This window comes from Athene cunicularia (assembly GCF_003259725.1).
Source record: "Athene cunicularia isolate RWA chromosome 1 unlocalized genomic scaffold, athCun1 chr1_part1, whole genome shotgun sequence".
NCBI classification, from domain to species: Eukaryota; Metazoa; Chordata; class Aves; order Strigiformes; family Strigidae; genus Athene; species Athene cunicularia.
The window spans coordinates 54,161,333-54,177,460 of record NW_020799091.1 but is presented as its reverse complement, the minus strand read 5'-3'; the positions used below and the strand labels follow the sequence as shown (position 1 = coordinate 54,177,460).

Here is a 16,128-nt window from a genome sequence, read left to right as displayed (position 1 = left end):
CTTTTCTCACTCTTTATCTGATGATCTATTATATGCTCTCCAGTACTTTGATATAACCAGATATCTGTCCCTCTGCAATTTTATTTTTCTAGTGAATCCTAAACTATTCACACTAGAGAGATCATTGCTGCTCTCTCCCTGATTCATTGTGCAGATGTAGACTAAGATCCCTGGATATTGCCTTCATCTACAGATGTTTGTTTTGTTTTTGTTGTTGTTGTTTGTTTGTTTTGGTTTGTTTTTTTCCTGTCTGTTTGGTCTTCTTTTTTTAAGCAGAAGAAACACAGGACAGAAAAAGTGTCACTGAAGCATGAGAGATCCAGCATCACACTTCACTGCACCTACGTTCTGTGGCCTAGTCTATTAGGTTTTTTCTTCAATAAGTTAAGAGTACTAGGAACACTCCTGGACCCACTGGTCCATACAGCTAAACTGTGAGATCAGTCCCAGGAACAAGCTGTGGCATGAGTCAGCTCCCCAGACGAATTTTGTGGCATGGTTCAGGAATTATTATAGGCCAGGCACCATCCCCTTAAACAGTTTTCATAAGGCCACCAAGCTTGGGAATATAAGAGACTTAGCACCATGACGGCTCCAAGTTCTCAGCTCATTACATTTCTACAGGACTAGTCCTGAATCAGGAACTCTGTGATCCTATCTCTGTCTGCTGGTGATGCCACCATGGCAAGTGGAGGCATCTGGCTGCAGCACCAGTGAAGAGTTACAACTGTGATTAAGATAGCTACATAGCCATAGCCATACTACTTCTAAAGTTATTGTTTAGAGGACTAAGATATTTAAAGAACTGATACTTCTTGTTGTATGCTATTGGTGTTCACAACAACCAGCATTCATCTCACTAAGTCTAGTCACTTGAAAAGTAAAAAATCAGGCTAGCCTACTTGTCTGGATTCCCAGTGTAGTCATTTCTATTGGCCAGATCAACCTATCCTGAGAAAGTATATGGACTGGATGTCCATGCTGATTTTACAGGGTGCATAGATTCCCAGCATGGACTCATCTTTATGTTTTAGGCTGCTGAAGTTATGTGAGTTCATTTGTAATTTACACATCAAACTGGACCACATCAAAAACAGACCCTGGAAAATACAGATTTGGGTGCAGAACTTCCTGCCAACACACAAATGCAACAGCATAAAATATATCCCTATAGGAGAGACAAAAACTGTAAAAGAGAAAGAATTGACACAGAAATCCCTGTACTATTTGAAGAGGAATGAATGGGGAGGAAGATGGACAAGGGGAGCAGCTATGTCATGGCAGTTCAGAGATCCTCGAGATAATCTCAGCCAAGGTGGTTACAGACCTAGGGACTTCATGTCAGTGCCATGTCAGTTGAACCAGTTAGTCCTGTGGAGAGGCAGGTCAAGAGGTGTGGAACCATGCTAAAATATCTTTATTGCCTCTAGGACCCAAGTTGGCAGCTTCTTACAGTGTGGCACAGTGCTGGGTGGCAGAGTTACACCAGTCAACTCAGACTTTTAAGTCTGTGTTAGTTCAGAGCACAGAGCTGACCCATAACACATTTTTAATTGTAAAATTCAAAACGGGAGGGAAAAGAGCAGTGGTATTTCCTTGAACGATCAGAAACTATTAGAGACTTTGTATAAGGAGAGTGGGACAAAAAAGAGACCTGAAAGAGATGGGAACTTGCCACTAAATCACTCATGGGCAGTAATAACAAGTAGCACACAGGGATAAAACAGCGGCCACAGGATGATATCTTCTCCTAGAAAGACTGCTTTCCTTAGATGAAAGCCTCAGGGGTCTGCCCCTCTTCTACACTGTGCAGCTTTTAGGCATATTTTCATTTCAATAAAGTATCATGGAAATGAACTGGAAATTAGCCAGTCTCATTCTTTCTTCTTATCTCTCTCTGTTTTACCATGCACTGAGCGAACTCCTGAGGCAGACAACTCTTCTGCTTGTTTTTTGCTCTCTGGCAGTTGTAAGCCTCTTGATTCGCTGGTGGCCACAGGCACACCATGGTTCCCGGAGGGCAGCTTCCCCAGCTGTCACTTGGGAACATGCACCCTGAAGGATGATGCCTGCCTTGCCTTCAAAAATCAGGGTCATCCTGGTGTGTCGAGGCAAAAGCTCCTGATGCAGTTTTTATGAGTGACTATGAATCCTGGGATGCGAGCTCGAAGCCCGTGAGTGCAGGGCGGTGTGACTGAATACTGATAATAAGATGATGCACAGCTTTGGCCTTAAGTGAGATTTATGGCTAGAGCTGTTCATGATGCAAAGAGTTTATCACTGCCAAAAGAAAGAGAAAACAGTCTCTGTTCATTTTAAACAGTTAATTGTAGAGGATGTTCTCTGTTGAAAGGAGGTACGGACATGGGATGTTCAGATTTTTCTTTCCTGGGTGCTCAAAACATCTCTGTTTAGACTGAGAAGTTTTCAGTTTGCAAGTACAAAAACCTCAGCTATATGCATATGTGATATACCTATATGATACAAAAAAAATCTATACTTATATCAAATGAAAACATTCAGATAAAGATATCCCAGATGATCCACATACTTCTGGTTTAACATAACATCTTGCACAAACATAATGCTCCAGCATAGCTCTGGTGCATTACAAATGAATCAAATGAATAGCTTGTACTAATCCCTCAGTGGTGATCTCCCAGACAACATATTTCAGTTTTTAGTCATATAGGTAGACATCAACTTAATTTTTCAGGACGGGACACATAAAATATGCTTTTTCTTTGGAAAAAAGTCCAAGAGATAACAGACTTTTCAACCTGAAATGAATGCTATTTACCCACATCATTTCAATTTTTGCTCGGTTCAAGTATAATTTAATGGGAAAATTCCTCAATTTTTAGGTAACGCGTTTGAATAAAAATTCATTTGAGCCAGTTTGAATGTAAATATTTTGTGTGTGAGAAAAGATATATGTATGGTAAAACTAATAGCTTTCCTATCTGTAGAGGAATGAATACAGATGGATTTAATCTTAGTACTAGTCCTTTCACCTTGGCACATCACTTATGCCATCTCTATAACAACAGTCAGAAAATCTAGATAAAGTCATTCTAACAAGGAAACACTAGCACTTTTCTTACATTCCATGACAAGTGGCATACAAAAATGTTTTCATTTAAAATATGATTTGCACCAGTTTCCTTTCGCACAGATCAGCTAAGGTCCATAAGAGAGAAAAACCAAGGATTTTATTTTAACCAGATTCATAATCCATGGATAAATTACTGATTTGTAACAGTGCAAGGAATCAATCTAATTCTGTGTCAACCTGCTGTTCATACACAGGGAGCTTCCTGCGCAAATACATCCTGGTGAAGTTGAAGGCTACTCACAGTGTGAGATCCAGAAGTGCCATGGGCCTGTAGCTGAGCACTCTCGTGCTTCAGGGAAACAATGATAAGAAAAGGTTGTTGAATTTCTCGAGGTGTTTGGTGATTAACAGCACACAGTGCTTCTTTTCTTGGGGGAATATGGCAGGATTCAGAGTTGCCTTGCCCCAGCAGAGAGATAATTGCTATAATTCATTAGAGAGGCTCATTTCCATTTTTCATTACTGGAGCAAAAACTTTATAAACTGTGTTGAAGAGAATGGGAGCTTTTATTTCCTGAGGCTGCATATATAATATTTTAAAATCAAACAAGCAGTTGAACCAGCCTATACTGGTCATTACATTTCCTGTCTTCTTCCTGTCATTTTGTAGCTTAATTTCTTCATCAACTTGCTCCTAGTGCTGCATGCTCTTTCAGTTTCTCTGTCTTGAGACATACAGCAAGTAAACTCATTGGCAATGATCAGTTAGCACAGTTTCTACAGGCTCCTTTTCAGAATAGCCTAGGCAACATCTAACATCGATCTTACATCATTTATGTTTCAGCTGTGCAAAGAGAATACTTTCACACTTGGAATGACTTTAAACTATGTCCTATTTTAAGATAAGCCTATTTATTTTCTCCATGCCCTTGCTGCATTTGCTGATCAAAGGCACTTACATCTAAACAAGTTTTGTTTCTTACAGATACTTTGCCTGTCTTATTTTATTCTACAGTACAACTGCTCGTGAAGCTGAATTTATAATTCAGCTACTGCATGCACAGCTACAGCCTGTGATGGCAAAACCAAAGGGTTAGAACTCCACTGCAGGTTCAAGAGGAATTCAAAGCTGTATCAAGAGTTTTTTTTTAAAAAAAAGACCACAGGTTACATCATTAAAATCCAGGAGAACTTTATCATTGTGAGTATGAGTTCTTTAAGATTTGGTTTACAATATGCAAGCAGACAAGCCAAAAGCCGCTGTTCAAACAGCAGAAATCGAGAAGAACTGGAAACGTGCAAAGCACCACAGCAATCAGTTGACTGCTCTCGGAGCAATCCTTCTGCAAGTTTGTCTCTAATGGAGTGACATTCTCTAGGACTTTGCCTGGGCTATGCAGACCTACAGATGTGTTCCAGCTTCTGCAGTGATGTGCATCAAAGCAAGGAGATATTCAGCTATGATTTTTTTTTTTTTTTAAAGCTGCACTTCAGAATGAAGTTCAGAACCACCCCTAAACTGGAGTATGTAATTTTTCTGAACCTTTGAAATCTATAAAATACAGCTGCAGTTCTGCTTCAACCTGAGATAGCAGACTAGATCAGAAGCTTACTGTACTTCATTTATTTGCTTATTTCTTGTTTCTAGTCCTGATCAAACGCAAATAAATAAGAAACATACAAGAATTATTTGCCTTATTCATATCTCCTGCTTGTTTTTCAAAGGAAATATGATTTGATGGCCAAGCACTAGGGTGGTCAAGATCTGAATTAATTTCTGACTCAAGTTGTTGGTGCAAAAGCTATGTGTTTGTATAGTTCTCAGATTAATAGATCCTTCATCTTGTCAGGAACCATAAAAAGGATTGTATCCATAAAAATAAATAACAAAAAAGTCCCATGACTTTTTCAATGCAGAAAATGTTTGAATTCTATCAGGTGTGGGAGAAAAGGTAAAGTAATTTTTTATTTTATATGGACTGGTTTACCCATACTCCTTTTAGGTTGATATGCTTACTGGGTTCAGGTATTTTCAGAACTTATCACAGAATCACAGAATCATCTAGGTTGGAAAAGACCTTGAAGATCATCCAGTCGAACCATTAACCTAACACTGACAGTTCCCAATATACCAGATCCCTCAGCGCTAAGTCGACCTGACTCTTAAACACCTCCAGGGATGGGGACTCCACCACCTCCCTGGGCAGCACATTCCAACACCTAACAACCCGTTCTGTAAAGAAATGCTTCCTAATATCCAATCTAAACCTTCCCTGGTGCAATTTGAGGCCATTCCCTCTTGTCCTATCACTTGTTACTTGGTTAAAGAGGCTCATCCCCAGGTCTCTGCAGCCTCCTTTCAGGGAGCTGTAGAGGGCGATGAGGTCTCCCCTCAGCCTCCTCTTCTCCAGACTAAACACCCCCGGTTCCCTCAGCCGCTCCTCGTACGACCTGTGCTCCAGACCCTTCATCAGCTTCGTTGCCCTTCTCTGGACACGCTCGAGTCATTCAATGTCCTTTTTGTAGTGAGGGGCCCAAAACTGAACACAGGAATCGAGGGGCGGCCTCACCAGTGCCGAGGACAGGGGTCAGATCCCTTCCCTGTCCCTGCTGGCCACGCTATTGCTGACACAAGCCAGGATGCCATTGGCCTTCTTGGCCTCTTGGGCACACTGCTGGCTCCTGTTCAGCTGGCTGTCAATCAACACACCCAGGTCCCTCTGTGACTGGCAGCTCTCCAGCCACTCCTCCCCAAGCCTGTAGCGCTGCTGGGGGTTGTTGTGGCCCAAGGGCAGCCCCCGGCATTTGCCCTTACTGAAACTCCTCCAGTTGGCCTCAGCCCCTGGCTCCAGCCTGTCCAGGTCTCTCTGCAGAGCCTCCCTACCCTCGAGCAGATCAACACTCCCACCCAACCTGGTGTCATCTGCAAACTGACTGAGGGTGCGCTCGATCCCCTCGTCTAGATCATCAATAAAGATATTAAACAGGAGTGGCCCCAAAACTGAGCCCTGGGGGACGACACTCATGACTGGCCACCAACTGGATTTAACTCCGTTCACCACAACTCTCTGGGCCCGGCCATCCAGACAGTTTTTTACCCAGCAAAGCGTGTGCCCATCCAAGCCTCGAGCAGCCAGTTTCACCAGGAGAATGCTGTGGAAAACGGTTTCAAAGTCCTTACGGAAGTCAAGGTAAACAACATCCACAGCCTTTCCCTCATCCAATAAGCAGGTCGCCCTGTCATAGAAGGAGATCAGGTTTGTCAGGCAGGACCTGCCTTTCACAAACCCATGCCTACTGGGCCTGATCCCCTGGTTGTCCATATATGACTTTTAATGGCACTCAAGATGACCTGCTCCATGACCTTCCCTAGGTCTTGCCTGACATTATTCCACAGATGGCTTCCAGCCTTTTAAGAAATGTACTGTGCAAGCCAAATCTCTGTGATGTTTACACTTTCTTTTCAAGGTGGTTTTAGCAATTTTGTCTCATTTTATTTTCCTACTCAGGAAAACCTGGCAAAATTTAAAAAAATAAAAAGTGCAGATGAATGCTCTTCATGGAAACTAGAGGGATGCTTAGTACCTTCCCAAGCCAGGCTAACCTTTGGTTTTCTGATTGGCTTTTTGGAATTCAAATTCATTTGATGCCTGTGGATCCTTTCAGGATGATGAAACGCAAAGTTAGCTCAAGCTGTCTTGTATGATGCACCCCAAAGGCTAAAAGCTGGTGACTGTGATGGTGAAAAGCACCTCTTGGCTTTTCTTCTATATTCATAAGCGGGCTACCCAAGGCTCATGACTTTGGCCTCCCTCCCCTGAACTCTCAATGTGGAGTAGCAGCTTGCTGCCATGGTGGCAGCCAGCATGACATGCTCCACACTCAAAGATGCAGGATATCTTTACTAGGCTGCAGTGCTATGCTGCTGTCCCTTATCATGCAGGCCAGTAGGTGTAGGGCACTAGGCACTGGCCATGTCGTCATGACCTTTCACACCCAAAGCTACAGGTAAGTTAAAAACTGTACATACAGGAAAAAGTAAAAACTTTACTGCTTGCCCTCTTTGGCTGCTGGGGGTAGAAGGAGGCAAGAACACACTTTGTGTTCCCAAGCAAAGGCTGCAAGAACTTTGATGTTCCCTGAACCTGCACATAAGCATACAGCAAATTCCCAGAAGCAAAATTCCTGGCCACCATGAAACTCCCTGCCTGCATATTCACAACATGGGGAAACCTGTTCAAATCTCTCCACTGTTCCTCTCCTCCCTGTGCTCCAGTGCACCCTTGGTGGAAAATCCAGCATCTTTCTCTGCATCACTTTCTTGGTGTCTGTCATACTCCATGTCACAATTTTTTTGCCAGTCTAGCATAGATCCTCACATTGGCCCATGAGAATCAAGTTGCCTTTCTCCTTCACAAATCACCACCCAGCCATAACCAAGTACTGTAAAAGAAAGTGAGTGTATGTTCCTCGAGGTTATAAATGATGGCATATGAAAGAGAATTAGGACAATTGGATTTTCCTATGCTGGGCTGACCCCCATAAGACTGAGCAGAGAAGAAAAATTGCTTTGACTAAGCAAATATGATATGGCAGTCACATAAAGAATGGAACAAACATATGAAATATCAGAATTTTTTAAATAAACATACTTTCTACAGCAGAAAAACATTTAAACATTAACAGTAAAATTTGAAGACACTTCTTGTTCTGCCTCATCTCATTTCCCTCTGTAATTTCTTTATACCAGCATACTATGCCTATGACTTCTGTCTGACAGACCCTTTCCCTATTTACCTCTAGCTGAACTTCTGTGTGACTTTTAACAGCTGCTTAAAGATCCATAGCTGGGATTTTTTGCTCCATCTGGTTGCTGATAACAGGCAAAGCTTGATTAACTTATCCTGATAAGTTACTATGGCAACTTCCACCAGTGCAGCAAGAAAGAAGGTTTCACAGGTATGTTCTTATCAGTTCATATTTCCCCTGACTAGGCAACTTAATCCATTAAAATTAAATGGTGAATTGTGCAAATGAAGGCTGAGCCTTGGAATCCTTGCTGGAAATTTGTCATTAGCCTGGATTATAGTGTGAGTATTGCTGTCTTTGTTAGAAAACACTTCAGCAAGCCAGCAGTTAGCGGAGTAAGGTCTCAAAACCAGATAACATTGCATGCAGAAGTGCAGTAAATCCTAAAGAGAACCTTCATGTTGTTAATCCTGTTATTTGTCACTATTAATAGAGAAAAATGGCAAAACATTCCTGGCTGGTTTAGGGCATGGCTACTGAAAAACTGCAAAGCAAATTTGGATTTTCCAAGCATCAAAAACGCTAGCGTTTCAAATGGGAAAAAAAAAAAAAAAAAAAAAAAAAAAAAAAAAAAAAAAAAAAGGTAGGTGTGGGTGTAAACTCAGCTGTGTGGCCAACATGCAGCAGCAGAGCCTTTCCTGAAAGCCCAGTAAATTCACTTGCATTTGCTAGAGAGCTTCCAGAATGTGTGTGGGCACCTGTCAGGGTGAAAAGTTCTGCAACTTGCTCATATCCTTAGTGTCCACTGAGTACCAGCTGAGTATGGCTCATATGCCCGAGTGAGAGGGAAGCTTTGCTCATTTGGTCTGGAGGCCAGAGTTAAATCTTTAGGCAGTCATAACACATGGAAGTATCTTGGTTATACCTTCCTTACGATGATACCCTTCTAGTCTCTGTTTTCTGTTTGATAAAGTGAATGGCTGAGAGAGGCAAGAGTGTTTTAGCATAGAGATGAGTGGCCTCAAAGTGATTATGGTGCCTTCGCCATGGGGACACATTAAGGAACGAACAACACTGAAGAATATGGCCCTATATATCATTAAGTATTTTCTAGATTTCTGAAAGACTGTTTGCCAGCCATGTTATTTCCCATTTTAGCACAGAAATAAATCGGAATTACAACCTGTGGGGAATAGAATTTTTTAAAAGTGCCTCCACAACCAGCTTGGGAATTCCAGGGGTTTTGTCCCAGGACATTACCAAGCCAGTCTGCAGTTGGTTGCATTCCTAAGTGAGCTGCTGAACATTTCACAGGCAGTATTTTTTCTCCAGTCAATCCCTCTCCTATCTGTGTATATCCGGCTGATTTAATCATAAAAGAGATTTTTAAGGGACTCAGTTTTGTCCCACTGTTTTTTACCAAGCAAGGGGTGATTTGAAAAGTGTAATGAAGATGGGCCTCTCTCTACAGGTGCAGAGGAGCCGAGTTCACCATTTTCCATCTAACAACAAAGATCTTCACCTGGATGAACCCTAGCTGGCCTGGGAATAAGGAGGTGGATGAGACTGAGACAGGAGACGTCCTCTTTTCTTTCCCAACAATGTGGTCATTATAATCTGGGAGAGATGGGTTGCAGAAAAAAACAGCCATGGTTTTCCAGGCCTATCACTACTTGTGAAAGTGCTGCGTACCTCACGAAGAGGAGGGTATTCACAGTCTTCAGGAGTCCTGTACCCTGGACAGCATTGCTTCTCTACTACTCTGCACTAGGAGGTGTAATCTGAACTGAATTGCCTGAGCATAAATGACAAGGGGAAGACTATGTCAACTTTCTCCTGTTCTCCCTGTGGGTCAAACAGGTTACCAATTCAGACTTTGTTAACTTGGACATTATGAAGATCGTGCTTTACAGAAACAGCTGATTAATTTTTCTGAATCACTCCATTCCCATAGTGGGTTAGAAAATCATACAGATAGAATGAGCAATGACTGGGAACCTTGCATCTTCTACTTCAGAAGAACACCTGAAAGGAAGATGTCATTAAGGTGTTCAAGACAGGAACACATTTTTAAAATACGTGTTCAATGCCTAGCACAGGGTGACACCTTACTGCCAAAAAAATGAAGAAGAAATACTGTCAAGGTGTATGATAGTAATTTCACAGTCTATCCAGGTTTGTAGACCATGAGCTCCGTAAGACTGAGTCTGAGAATAAAATTCATCTCACAGGATGTCAGCATCCACATCTGAGCTACAAACTCTTCTTCTGCAGTCAGTGGTGAGAAACAGGAACTGAAGGGTGCAAGTGCATCTTAGTCCAATAGAGATTTTTAAAGTAGCTCAAATCAACTGTGCCCTGAAAGTGTCTATTTCTTTCAGCTGACAGTAAAGGATATGTTATTTGGCTAGCTCTAGGGTTAGATACCTCTATTTGGTCAACTGGATTTCATCTGAACGAATAACTGTTGAAAGGGTTTTTTTCAGTACATATTAATTCTAAGATTATAAATGTTCTCTGATTTTTAAGACCATTAGCATTCATTGTGAGATCATGGAAAAGGAAGTTTCTTTCAGGTTCATTTATTATGAAGTGAATTTTTTTTCTATAAGTAATTGCTCCTTTTTTTCAGCAGAAGAAATGCGTTTCATAAATTCCTGTTATTTTTACATATATCTCACACTTCTAATATATTAGCACTGTAGGTAAGTTATATTAAAAAAGGCAATTAGCCTTTTACTTTAGTTGCTGTAGCAGTTACTTAGGTAACACAGTTATTATTATGTACTTGAAATTTTTATGGGCTTGAATGTTTAAGGAGAAAAATAATTTTCATTCCAGTCTGTTTTCATTTGGGTTCCTATATAGTATTTATGCTGCCCAAATATATAATAGAAAAGCAAAATTCCCAGCACTTTAAAGCAAAGGCAATTCTCCTAGGGACTGTTAAGAGCTGGCTGTGTATCAGCAATGTGGTTTGCTCCCATACAAATGAATAGCAACGTCAGTTGTCTATCAGGCTCTGGCAGTGAGTTAGTCTTGCCTGAATTTAAAAGCTCTCAGTGTGGGTGTTGACATGTGAGATAGGTGTCAAAGAACCCCACCACAGACAGTGGAGACCTGGATTCAGTTGCTTGCACACGGGTATTCACTCTCTTTGAAGGTTTTCCCTTTCTTCCACATGCCAGTACAGGTCTCCAGTAGGTCCTGCACCATACGCAAGACCCTCACTGAAGGCCCTGGATACCTCTCTCTGTACAGCCTTATAACCTCTTAGTCAGTGGAATCTAGGGAGTTATTCAGGTGGCCAGCTGCCTCATTTTAGCCTAATTTAGGATCTTACGAGTACCTCCTAGATCCCTCATTCAATACAGAAATAAATTAGTCTAATGTCATTTTCGAGTCCTCTGGAGCATCCAGAAGACTGACGAACTTCTGTAAGGCCCTTATCACATCTGTTAGTTCCTTGCAGATGCCTAGACAGTTCAGGGCATCTCAGTTAGCACAAGGCACTTGTGTTTCAGCGAGTTCTGCCTGTTATTGACCACCTTGACTAGCTCTCCATTGCTAGATTAATGAACCCAGCTCCACAGAGCACCTGTATTATAGACATTGAATAAGACACAGTGAATTCCATTTCTTATGCACCAGAAATGACATGTACATGACATACATTCAATGCAGAAGCAGCAAAACCCAAGAAAGCCAACAAAGACATACACAATGGTCATTTATCATTGCTGACACTATATCGCAAAGCCACCAGAACATGGTGAACTTGTAAGCATCTACTCAGTCCCCAGTGAGTACATCTAAGTCCTAAATTCTAATAGCCTCAGTCGTGTTCACTTCAGTAGGGCTATTTGTGGAGGTCAGGTATTGACAGCTCAGCAGAGGTTAATCTAACTCAGCTCTAACCCTCTGTAAGCCAAATATCTTGTCAAGCCTGCAGTTCTTTGTAGTTGACAAAGACTGGCACTTCCAGGGAGCTATTCATGCAATCTCTGGCAGATATCTACATTAGACTGGGAATTATGCGCTGAAAATGCCTGTTTTCTTAACCAACTGTGGAGGGAGTCCATACTACTAAGTCCTAATCCTGTAGTTGGATTTCTCTATTACTGTGTACCTCGGTACATGCCAGTGTCCAGAGTGGGATGAAGTGCTGAAGCATCTTGCAGGTATTTTCCTGTTTTCCATGGTGACTAAGTATCTGGAGTGGTAATATGGGAGCTATGCATTTTTCCCTAATGTGGAGCTGTGATGCTGCTAGGGCCTACATCCAGACCTAGGGTCCAAAATATTCTGTTGGGTCTGCTAACAGGTGCACAACCTTAGACTTCTCCTTAGTTGATGATGGATAAAATTAGATATGATGAATCCTTTCCTTCCCCCCTTCCGCAGTATTATTAAATGTCTTGGCTTTCCCATCAGTGAATATCCGTAACTAGCCACTCAAGCTTTGCTGTTTACAGGTAACGGCATTATAGAATCATCCTGTGTTGCTATCCCAGCAATGTAGACTGATACATTGATATCAGTGGGGGATGGGAGATAAAAGCAGGAGGAAAATATAGGAAATCTTTCCTGGTGTAAAATATTTGGTTTTGACTAAAGAAAGTTCACAAAAGGGTCATTATTTGTATGGAGGCAAACCTTTTTAGTCCTTGTATTTTACCTCCCCTCTCACCACTAGTGATACACATAAAAGTCCATAAAGTGTCAATTTCTGTCCGTTACAACCAAAGAAAAATGTATGAGATGTTTGGCTTGGGAAATCAGTTTTCAGTCTGCTATAACCTACTATTTGTTACAAGTGGAGTCAGGCATTGCGCAGTCCTGTTATGAGTTCACAATATATCCATGCTGCAGTCTAGCAAAATAAAATTAGCTGCAAAAGGCTGGAGAAAACTAATTGCCAGTAAAGTATAACACATATTTTCTGCTAGAGAGTGAGGGTCACTATTGGCAATTAATTCAGAAATTACCAAAGCTTTAATTTCTCTGTAGTAGCCACACTTGTGCACAACTGACTTTGTTGCTGAAAAGATATTTTATGGTCTGTAGTCACTGGCACAAAAGGGCCCTCTAACTCTCTAGTGGTAAATGAACTGGTGATACATTACAAAATCAATTTTTTATGGAAACTTAGAATTTGTTGGTTCTATTCATATTAATAATGCAAGAATTCATCACAGTGTAACACCTTCCAGGCAGGTAGTCAGTCCTTGTTGTTACTGTCATGTTACTTGGAAGCATCTAAATGACCATGGTTTATGCACCGCAAGTAGAGACACAAGCCCTGCAACCAATTTTTAAACTGTATTTTTCCTTTTAATATCTTATCACAATGCTGAAGTGCAGAGGATGTTTATAGAGTCACTATCTTTCTTTAGCATTAACAAGACCATTAAGAATTCAGTTTTCCTTCTGCACAGATTCATGCACAGACGTGAAATGAAATGTGATCTATCTTTCAGCTGAAAGAGCAGCGTTGTATTTCCTGCTTAGATTCATCTTCCAGAGGCTGATAATATAAACTATCTGTATATTGGAAAAAAACCCACCCTAGTCTTTATTGAGCAGAGGCTAAAACATCAAATGGAAGGAAGTGGATTTTAATCCAGATTTACAAAGGACAGTTGTCATCGAATAAAACTTGTGCAGCCTCTGAATGAACTATCTTTGTTGGAGACTAGCTATTCTTCTAGGTACCTGATGATACCATGATGCTGAATATGATTAGAAGTATGATTGGAACTATCTATCAATATATTTCACAGGCCAAAATTTCCTTTGTGTGAATTTGATTCACAGACCCTAATTCCAAAGCCCAGCATTATGGTTACATTTATTATTCTGCAAATTGGATGTCTGAGCTAATCATCCAGATTTCCTTCATACCCAGTGGGAAGAAATGGGTAATTCAGAGGGTAATTCAGATTCTTGTCATCGCCAAATGAGTATCTTAAGCGAGGTCTGGAGATGCCTGATTCTCTCCATCAATTATTAAAGGCATGATGTGATAGCTCAGACTTTGATAGCAACATTAGAAACATGAAAAGTTAGAACAAATAATTCCACTTTGTGTTAGTCTGGTTTGATACGGCACAGATGTGAAAACTTTACCCTATATTTCTTGCTTTGCTTTACCCTAGTAGGCAAGATCAGGAACCACATAGTTTCTCAATGTACAACAACTGAAGACCCATTACTATGCCATTTCTTCATCTTACTGTGTGCAGGCAAGTCTAGTAATCAGGAGTTGATTCTGCCTACAGGTTTTGTATTCCCCATTGCTGTAACAGGGATACTTAACACCATTAATATCCCAAAGACTTTCCTGGAAATAAGATGATGACTCTCACTGTGTCTTCACACCCATCAGGTAAAGGAAGTTCAATTAGTACTAACAAATACATTTTTAGATGTTCAAGCAGGCACTGCATTCAGTGGGACAGGCAACATATCACCCTTCAGACAAGGCAGACACTGTGTGGTAATAAAGATTGTGCATTTTTTTGACAGCTGATTAAGGCAGACATTTGTCTTTCCTGTTACTGTTGGAAGAGTCTTTCCTTGCTCATACTAAGCAGGGTCCGAACAGCAGGCAGACCCATTCCATCTGAAGACACTGTAATAAAGCTCTTTCTTGGTAACTGCCTCCCATGCATTAGGAATGCAATGCATCAGATATAGCAGCATGCAGAACCATTCAGCTGGGGGATGGAATAATATCGCCGTTTTTAAAAACAGGACTCTGGCAGGTCTCCCAGGAGGGTTCTGACAGCCACCATCATTCATCTGCCTTTACCACCTGAAACTAGTATTAACCATGAGGGAAAAAGTGATTGCGCAACTTAAACTTAGATATTGCTGTAACACAGAAATTGAGAATAAACAAAACTTGACACTAAGCAAACACCTATTTTTGGAGAACCAAGCAAATCCTAAATCTGACACCAAATGACCACGTCAAATGTCGTAAAACATATCTATTCACTGCATGTATTATATCCAGACATCTAATAAGAAACAGGACTCTGTTTAAACAAATAAAACCTAAAACTGGAGGAGCTGTACACCTTATGTTTTATAGGAGTTAACTGCTGATTAACATCACACAGGGTGAAATGGCAGGTCCAACAGCACAGCATCTAAGGGTTGTGGGGGAAGTAGCCTGTGAAAAGTCAGTGGGCTTCTAAAACAACCATATGAGCCTGTCATCTTCACTCAAGAGTGTGACCAAACAGGCTCTTTGTTTATATCTTTACCTATGGCTTCTGTACATGGAAGGTGTTTGAAAATTAATAAAGTGTTTTAAACCCTCTTAAGATTTACAACCACTGGATTTTATTCTAGGGCCTCTTGAGAAATAAAATGGTGAGAATAAACATCCTAACCCAGGAAAATTGTGCTATCACTGTATATCAACATTTCTAGACTCTGGACTAAATCCATTCTAACGAAACATAAACTCCACTTTCAGGAGTGCTTCAAAGGATTCCCTGGGCAATTCAAATCAAGAATTACTTCACAGTAAACTGTCCTGTGAATTTTAGTCTTTTATAGATAAAATGCAAAGCAGATGGAATAATTTTTTAAATTTGTATTTTCTACTTCTTGTAGTTTTGGAACACTGGGAATTGTTCACAACAGATTTGTTAGGTTACTATTGCAGTTTTTTATTGTAACAAAAATCATTACACAATGGAACAAAAAACATTTAAAAAATGTGACTGAATGGACACTTAAAATACATCCCACTTTTTTCCTAAAAAAAATGTTTCAGGGTCTTTTGCTCACGGAAATTGATACTTTATTTGCTTTATTTGCAAATATTTAAGGAAAGCAGGAGGGAAGATAAAAGAACATTTTCCTGCAAAGTGTGATGCAATATTTTCCCCTCCCCAGGGTAAAGAGCATGAAAGGTTTTCTTTTTCAGACTGGGTGCATGCTTATCCACTTATGTATGCAGCCACCATACTGTACTTGAATGTAAATCACCCCCAAAATGCCAGGGCCAATTTCTCAGTTGTCTATCTCCATAGTATACATGTGCATTATGTATTATATGGTTAATAGTGCATCAGCTCCCTCGTGGAAAATCAAGAAAGCTTCCATGTCCTCCTGAAAGAAAATGTGGAATTATTTTATACACGTCCAGCCAGGTCAGGCTGCAGTATGTTCTCAGGAGAAATTTGAGCTGAATTAAGGCAGCACTGTGCTGCGTGGTGATGCGGTGGATACAGAGCTACTTGAGGCAGCTCAAACGCAGGAGGTAGTATGGCTGTATCAGCATGGTGCTCTCTGTAGACTAATTA

At 40.8% G+C, this 16,128-nt stretch overlaps 1 protein-coding gene across 1 annotated transcript in view; it reads right to left on the bottom strand.

Annotated features, from left to right (window-relative positions):
- The window catches only part of GPC6 (glypican 6), a gene marked incomplete at its 5' end in the record, with an annotated part of 542,142 nt that overhangs the window by 41,680 nt on the left and 484,334 nt on the right, over positions 1–16,128 (bottom strand). The window lies entirely within an intron of this gene.